Source organism: Excalfactoria chinensis, chromosome 1 (genome assembly GCF_039878825.1).
Source record: "Excalfactoria chinensis isolate bCotChi1 chromosome 1, bCotChi1.hap2, whole genome shotgun sequence".
NCBI lineage: Eukaryota > Metazoa > Chordata > Aves > Galliformes > Phasianidae > Excalfactoria > Excalfactoria chinensis.
The window spans coordinates 3,996,322-4,005,033 of NC_092825.1; positions in this window are offsets into that span (position 1 = coordinate 3,996,322).

Here is an 8,712-nt window from a genome sequence, read left to right on the forward strand (position 1 = left end):
GATATGTAAGTACCTGGCCATGTTCCTTGTGAACAAGAGCTGAAGGAGTGGAACTGTTGAGTGCCTAGGTATGCCAGCATAGCACATTCCCTGAGAGCATCACATTGTTATGGAATAGTGATTTTGAATTGAAAGCGGGAGGGCTGCATTTGCCCAAAGAGGCTCAGAGAGAGACAGTAGCTGTACAGTACATGGGAGACTTTGGGAAATTACATTTGCAAACAATTAAAGGTCACATAGTTTAGCTAAGTCATAATCCATCACTATGAACAAGGCATTGATTACTGCTCTCACTACATTCATTTTTAATTCCATTAGTGGAATAAATGACAGTTTCTGTATTTGCCTCTTCTTTCAATACGTAGCAATAAGAATGGCAAATTACTTCCAAATTCAAAGTAACTGAACACATAAGCTTCTTTCCATGTTCTTTATAAAAAAATACATGCTTTCTAGCCTTATCAACTCAGCAAATGTCCTGACAATCTCCTGAAATGAAATATTAATGGTCCAGAATAGGGTTATGATTATCTGATTATCTGAGGGACATTTACTGAAGTGTGTGTAATGTACTGCACAGTTCAAATTGCAGCTTCCCTGTCAGTCCTGCTGTGTCTTATTTGATGGAAAAAGGGACCTACTACATTAAGTTTCTCTAACATTTTTTCTAGTAATAAAAATCATTTTTAACTCTTCAGATGTTGTGCAAAAAACATCCAGACTCCTAGTCTGTACCCATAGGAAGCTTTCAAAAAGGCTTTAGCACTCCAGTTGTGCTAATGCTGATGTTCATGGGAGCCTGACATCATTCAGGCTTAAGGAGAGAAGCACAGTTTGTTGCTTTCCACTCTTCATTAATCAGTACTCCTATTCTTCCCTCCAGTCTGAAGTTAATTGAAAATTTGGGGTAAATCTGGTAAAAGAACTTGCTAATTTGTATTTAGTCCCTCATGTCTTTGCTCTGTGGGCAGCCTGGTCCAGCATTTAAACTAGTGGCTAGCAGCCCTGACTATGACAGTGGAGTTGGAACTATCTTCGAGGTCCCTTCCAACTTAAGCCATTCAGTGATTCTATGTAGGAACAACAGTTTTTGATGGCCAAGCTAAGTGAAATTAATTCCACACTAACTGACATAGAGATAATTACACAAAGGGGACAACTGCTCCATGAAGACACTGCTTTGTGCTGACCAAAGCTGTCTCATTAGTCCCGGGAGCTTCCTTACTATCTACTACCTTGTAGTCAGACTACAAGCTTATTGGGTTTTAGGGCAGTGTGAGGCACATTACTACCTTCACTTGCATGCTGCAGAAGTCTGTAAGAAACGAATCACCTCATATTAGTTGGTAGCTGCCTAGCAGGATTTGTAGATGGATTAAAGAGCTCTCCTGACTCTCAATGGCAGCTAAATGCCTATGGGACTTCTAAAAACAGCATTAGTGCCTAGTGTCCCATTTAGTGGCATAAAGACCTCAATAAGTATCTTTGTAAATTAGAAGAAAATGATAATCAAAATCTTCAACATTTGCAAAACACTTTATGGCCAATAGGTATATCAACTATTATTAGCTCAAAGGCAGAGCTACTCTTATCACTGCCACCAATATCTAAGCATGTTTTACTTGGCAAGGTTTAAGCATAACGGTTCTTATCATAAAAAGAGAAAGAAAGTGTCATCAGAACTGATTGAACTAAATATTGGCTTCATTATGTTGTAATGGCTGTCAAAGATAAACACAGGGGTGGCTTATCTTGCTTCCTAATCATCTTCAGGTGTAATGTTGTCATTCATTTTGTTAGCTCTCTCTTTTTATTTAAACCCAGGGGAGACCACAAACTGAAAAATACAAATTCAGTCTATTTCTGCTTTCTGTTGGTATGTCTGTGGGAATAATCGTTTCAAACTCAGTTACCACAAATGAGCTTATGTTTATACAAAACTTCCTGAGAAAGTGCAAAGGGGACCTGCCAACCTTTGCTGATAGTTTAACAAAGTTTCTTGCTGCACACCCTACTTGGATCTCCTCTTGTATTAGCCTGAGATGCTCTTGATTTTCCCAAATTTCTGCAGGTGTGTGGGAGCTTGTCCTGTAGGTCTACTTCATCTTAATCTCCATGGGTATCCAGCCAAAATTGTCTCTGGCTCTTGCTTGTGTGTAGATAAGGAGAGACTCCTTTTCCTGTAACAGGGGCAAGTAATGTCCTCTAATTTTCTAGCAGAAAGGGAAGGATAAGTAACTATTCTAGCTTTGCTGCATCTGTGATCTCTAGCTCTGAGAAACAAGATGAGTCTGAAAAGAGAAAATCAAAATGGTTGGGTTAAAATAAAAAAAGGAAGGTCATCATATTCTTCTTTGCCAGAGCAAATCCTTTCCCAAAAGCATTGTGCTTCTTGATACTTTATAATTAAGTCCATTCCAAGAATCTGAAAGTAACTCTCACTAATGTTTATCCGAACAATAACCCATGACGGAAGGAAATAATCTTAGTATTTTCATTTTATAAATAGGGAACTGAGACTCAAAAAGGGAGTGTATACCATTTAATTTTATGCACTTAAGCATTTGGTGTAAACCAGTTGTTTGGGCTCCTTCTGTATTCAGTGGAAGAAGGCAGGCAATCCCAGATAGTAAATATATCCCTTGTTGTTGTTTTTGTTTTATTTTTTTGTAGCCATTTATTTTAGCAGTGGCAGATTTTCCCTTTCCTTAAGACCCACTGAAATGCAAGGTTGGGTAGAGAATCACTTTGGCTTTCTGACTGTATGGATGTCCTCAGAGTTTGCCTAAATTACTCTAATAGGATCAGGGCCCTCACAAAGTACCATTCTAGCTGCTTTGCCTTCAAAACTCAGACAGTGTAACAGAATCCTCCTTTCTTAATAGCCCACTGGTTTGAACACTCATTTTGGAAGTGAAAGCTTTCTGTTCAGCCTTGAGAGAGCCTGGTTTTATCCTTCCTAGAAATGTGACCTAGATACTTTACAGCTCTGCTGGGTAAAGATATGCTACCAATTTGACCATATATATAACTTTGGAAATGGTGGCAGAGACCTGAGGGTATAGGGACCAACGTGGGACACTCCTGAAATAGTGTGGACAGAGAAGCTGTGAGTCTCCAAGCTAAGTGTTCACAACTACTTCTGGAGAGAGAAGGCCACTGGAGGTGGTTTTTAACAGCAGGGTTTTTCTGTGCTACTCTGGAGAGCCTGGATAAGCCCTCTGAACTTTCAGAATGCTGGACACAATGCTGTCCAAACAGACTGCATTTTAGGAATAGTTTTTCTTACTCTTAAACAAAAAACAAAAAAACCCACAAAAACAAACCAAAAAACCAACAAAACACTATACCTCACTTAGTTTCTCAGTCATATTTGGATGGTTAAATCAGTTGTTGTAGTTTCATACAACATGGAAATATGCTTTTCAGCCTTCCCTAAATAAAAGCCTTCCTTAAGTGTAAAATGAACTTGACTTATATGATTTCACATTTGCCATTTAGACAAGAGAAACAGTGATTTTTTTTTTTTTTTTTTTCTGAGAAACAAGAATGATATTTCTGATTCTAAAGAGGGAAGGGAAGTGAAGGGGAGGGAAGGAAAAGAAAATGAAATAAAGAGGAAAGGAAAGGAAAAGAAAGGAAAGGAACGAAAGGAGAGGAAAGGAGAGGAGAGAAAAGAAAAGAAAATCTTTAGTTATTGAATGGAAGGTCATATAAAGAAAAGAACTGTAGCTGGACTGATAGCTGTGTACCTTAAATTAATACTGAATAATTGGAAATGATAATTTGCAAGTGACATTTCCTGCATGGTTAACCATGCTATAGACTTTATTGTTATATTGTTAAAAATGAATAAGTTACTGCACAATTGCTAATAACATTTGTAGCTATTGAAGATAAGGCAATAGTAAGGAGTAATCAAGCCACATTCTATCAACTATAAAATGACTATGTAAAATGACATCTGTAAATCAAAGCTTAATTAGCCTCATGTAATTTACAATAACCGACCAACCCAAAAATTCCTCAGGTAAGCTGCCTTTATACAGCAGATGATGGTATGATCAGATAGACCATGCTGTCTGTAGCTGAGCTGTGTGGCTGTGTGACTCTTGCTCCTCACACCTTGGGCAATCGTCATTGATTCTTGCCATTGTTCTGTCCAATATATTTGATCTTGTAAGTTTTGTCTCAACCCCCCCCCCCCAAAAAAAAAACCAAAACAACACAAAAACAGCAAAAAACCCCAACAACACCCAAAAAACACCACCATAACAGGCTAACCTTAAAGAATCCTTTTGGAAGACTCCTTGACCAGGAGGTCTGTGTTGTGATGCTCATATTTTGAGTTGGGTTCAGTAGATGCACACAAGACACAGAAGAGGGCCACTGATAAGAAGGCTGGGATAAAATAACTGACAGTGTAAGAAATGAAGAACTCAATTTATTTAGACTGTCAGAAAGAAGCCTGAGAAAAGCTTTGATTAGAGAGTATAACACAGAGAATGTAGGGATAGTTTAATCTGCCAGAAAAAAAGACAGCAAGTGTCATGGAAATGAAAGCTAGACATGTTCATCTTAGAAGTAAGTAACATATCTTTTTAACAATGGGGCTAATTAAAAAACTACAGAAAGGGGTGATGGAGTTTCCATTTCCTGATGCATGCGACACAATTTAAATTGAGTCACCTTCCAGGGAAAAATAAGATAGTTCAACACAAGGCTCTGGACTAGATATAGGCCTAACTGGATGGGACAGTAAAAGAAATCAGATCAGATAATTTTTAGTAATAGATTTTAAATGTAGGAATTAAAAACAGTATCTTGTTACTGCTGAAAACTTACAGAGGATAGTATAAGTCTCTTTAGTCTTATCTCATTATCATCTCATCTCATCTCATCATCATATCATCATCTCATCTCATCTTATTTCATCATTCATTGCAATGTAATTGAGGATAAAAATATATGATTATATTAGGTAATCTGTGTTTCCTCTACTATCTTATAGGTATACAATTGGAAGTGTTATTATCACAATTAAGGCTTAAGCATGTGTTTAATGTTCACTTAAACACTTTTTTTTGAAGTTGGGGTGTTAATCATCATAGTGCAATAACTGAATCATTACAGTGCAGCAGGTTCTCAGTGTTTCTGTACCTTTGGCACTGATGACAGTAAATCATACAAAACAAGCTGCTCTACACCTAGAAGGTATTTGAAAGGGAGAACTCTGATGTGAATGAATGGTGTTGAAATTAACTTCCCTTGAAGCTACTCATGGACTTACTAAATGTGTGTTGCATTTTAAAGCAGGCAGTGTGAATGGATGCATGCAAGAAAACATGTGAGGTCTGAATCAGATTTCAAGTGAGCATATGACATAGAGGCATCTATCCACAAATGTCTCAATCTTTCTGATGTTTCCATCATCTAAATACAGCATCCGGGAAGGTTTTGAAATCTCCAGAGAAGGAGACTCCACATCCTCTCTGGTGAACCTGTTCTAGTACTCTGTTACCCTCATTACAATGGAGTTTTTTCTCACGTGCAGATGGAACTTCCTGTGTTTCAGTTCAAGTCCATTGCTGCTTCTCCTGTTCCCAGGCACCAAAGAAAACAGCCTGGCCCCAGTCTGTTGATACCTTCCTTTAAGATATTTGTACACATTAATAAGATCTCCTCTCCAGGCTAAACAGGCCCTGCTCTTTCAGCCTTTCCTCAAAAGAGATATGCTCCAGCCCCTTAATCAGCTTTTTAGCTCTTTGCTGGACTCACTCTAGAAGCTCCCTGTCTTTCTTGTACTGGAGAGTCCATAACTGGACACAGTAGTCCAGATGTATCTTCCCCAGGGCTGGGTAGAAGGAGAGAAGAACCTTCTTCAACCTGCTGAAAACACTCTTCCTAATGCACATAGGGATACCATTGGCCTTCTTGGCCACAGGGGCACACTGCTGGCTCATGATCAGTTCTCTCTGTCCACCAGAACTCCCAGGTGCTTCTCTTTAGGGCTGCATTCCAGTAGATATCCTGTACTGGCACATAGGGTTATTCCTCCTCATATGCAGGACCCCACATATGCTCTTGTTGAAATTAATGATGTCCTTCTCTACCTACCTCTCCAGCCTGTTGAGGGGTCTTTGAATGGCAGCGCAGTCCTCTGGTGTATGTGCCACTCTGCCCAATTTAGTACCATCAGCTAACTTGCTGAGGATGCATTCAGTGCCCTCATCCATGACAATGATGAATAAGCTGAACAAGGCTGGGCCCAGTACAAACCCCTAGGGGACATCAGTAGCTATAGGCCTCCAACCAGTCTCAGTACTGTGGATCACAAACACTCCAAGCCCTGCCATTCAGCCAGCTTTCAATCCATCTCACTGTTCACTCATCTAACCCATGGTTTCTGAACTTACCTATGATAATGTTATGAGAGACAGTGTCTAAAGCCTTACTGAAGTCAAGGCAGATGACATACACTGTTCTCCCTTCATCTACCCAGCCAGTCATTCTGTCATAGAAGGCACTGGTTAATCATGATTTCCCCTTGGTGAAACCATGTCAGTTGCCCCCAGTCACACATTCTTGTCCTCCACATGCTTAGAAATTTTCTCCAGACTGAGCTGTTTCATCACCTTTTCTAGGATGGAGGTGATGCTGACAGGCCTATTGTTTCCCGAGTACTCCTTTTTGCCCTTTTAGAAGACTGGAGTGAAATTGGCCTTCCAGTCCTCTCCTGTTCTCCATGACCTCTCCAAGATGGTAGAGAATGGCCTAGTAGTAACATCTGCCAGTTCCTTCAGCATTCATAGAGTGCATTCCATTGGGACCCAGGACTTGTCGGTTAAGGTTGCCCAAATTTCTAACCAAGGATTCCTCCATCAAGGGAAAATCTTCCATTTTCTGGACTTTCTCTCTGATCTTCAGGGTCTGGGGTTCCAGAGGACTGATTGCAGAAATGAAGACTGAAGCAAAGAAGGTATTCGGCAACTCTGTCTTTTCTAAATCCTTTGTGTGTGGAGAGGCACTAAAGCACAGAAAGTGTCATCTATGTGCTTCACTCGATAAGGAAATCAGATGAAGAAAGGGTTGGCTATTTATATAGATACCAAGAATAACTATACAAACCATAATTAAAGACAATAAAACTGTTGGAAACCATACTAAACCTTGTACTTCAGAGCGTAAGCTAAATTCTAGCTGCTAGAGAGGATTATAGTTCTATATTACAGCAAATAATTGATTTTCTGGGTCACTTCACATGCACTAACAAATGAAAAGGAAAAAAAAAAACAAAACATTGATTTATTTTTCTATTCATTTCTTTTGACTTTTTTTTTTGGTCTTACTGGACTGATTTGATGAAAGTAAGCAGAGTTTCCCAAAATCACTTGAGTCCAAACTTGTTCTTCCATGTAGTAAAAAGATCTAATAAAGAATTATTTCTTCTATCTTTTACCAAGGAGGAAGACATGTGGGGAAGCAAGGCAAAAGTCATAGAATATTTCACTGGTGGCTACTGTGAAAATTTTCATTTCTTCCTCATGATGCCTCCATCTTCTGGCTTGGCATTTGACTTGAGAGTGTTACTGAGTGAGAAGGATTAGAATCTGGCTCAAATTGATAACATCTATGGGCCAGGTGCAGGACATCATAGTCTGGAGGCCTTCCTTATCAATAATTACCTACAGCCAGTTTGATTGAGATGTGACTATTTTTCTCCACTGACAGTAGGAGGAATGAGGGTCTGATAGTTAGTGGTGTGGTCTAGATTGCTCTTTAGTCTCTTGACCTTAACAAGTGTAAGAGGAGAGATACTTAAATAAAGACCTGGTAGTGGACAATGTGATTACAAATAAGTGAGTTTACAAACTGAAGTAACATTCTGTAAAGTTGCACTTGCTGGAGGAAAGATTCCTGCTTTGGAGGTGACATCTTTTTGCAATTTGCCAGTATGTCCTTCCCCTGAGATTAAGGGTCCTGAGATAACTGTTTACTTACTTGCAATTACACTTGATGTAGTGATTTTGGTTGGAAATGGCTATGAGTTCTGTAGGACACGATTATGGGAGACTGGTGCCGTGTTTGCTTTGAGGTCTTTCTTTAGAAGGAAATCTATCTTCTGTCATCAATCAGCCCTCATGGATGAAAAGATGAGTGAGTGAATCAGTCCAGATCCATGTCAAAATGCTTGGGTGAACACTAAATTTCATTTCTTCTTCCGCCAAGTTTCTGAGATACAGTTTGCTTTGTTTAGGTTGTGTTCATCTTTATGAAACAAAAATGCAGACTAGGAAGGAAAATTCAATGTCTTTTCACTACCCAAGAGCTCTTACTCCTTTGGCACATTTGTACCAGAACCCAACGGTGACTTCTACTCAGACATAAGACAGAAGTATATGGGTTAGAACCCATGTAGGAGTGACTGTTGTGTGTGACATCTTAGCTACATCAATTAAATAAAAACAACTAATGAAATCAGCTCACCAGTCAGGGATCTGTGGTACCTGGCCCAAGACCTTACTCAGGAAAGATGGACTGGGATGTCCAGAGACAACATGGAAACCCATTAAATGCTAGATAGCATTTCCACACCCCCCCCCCCCCCCCCCCCTTTTTCTTTTTCTTTTTTCTTTTTTTTTTTTTTTTTTTCTCACTACATACTCCTGTCAGGGTTTTGTACTGAGTTGGGTGAAATGGATAGGCTTATTT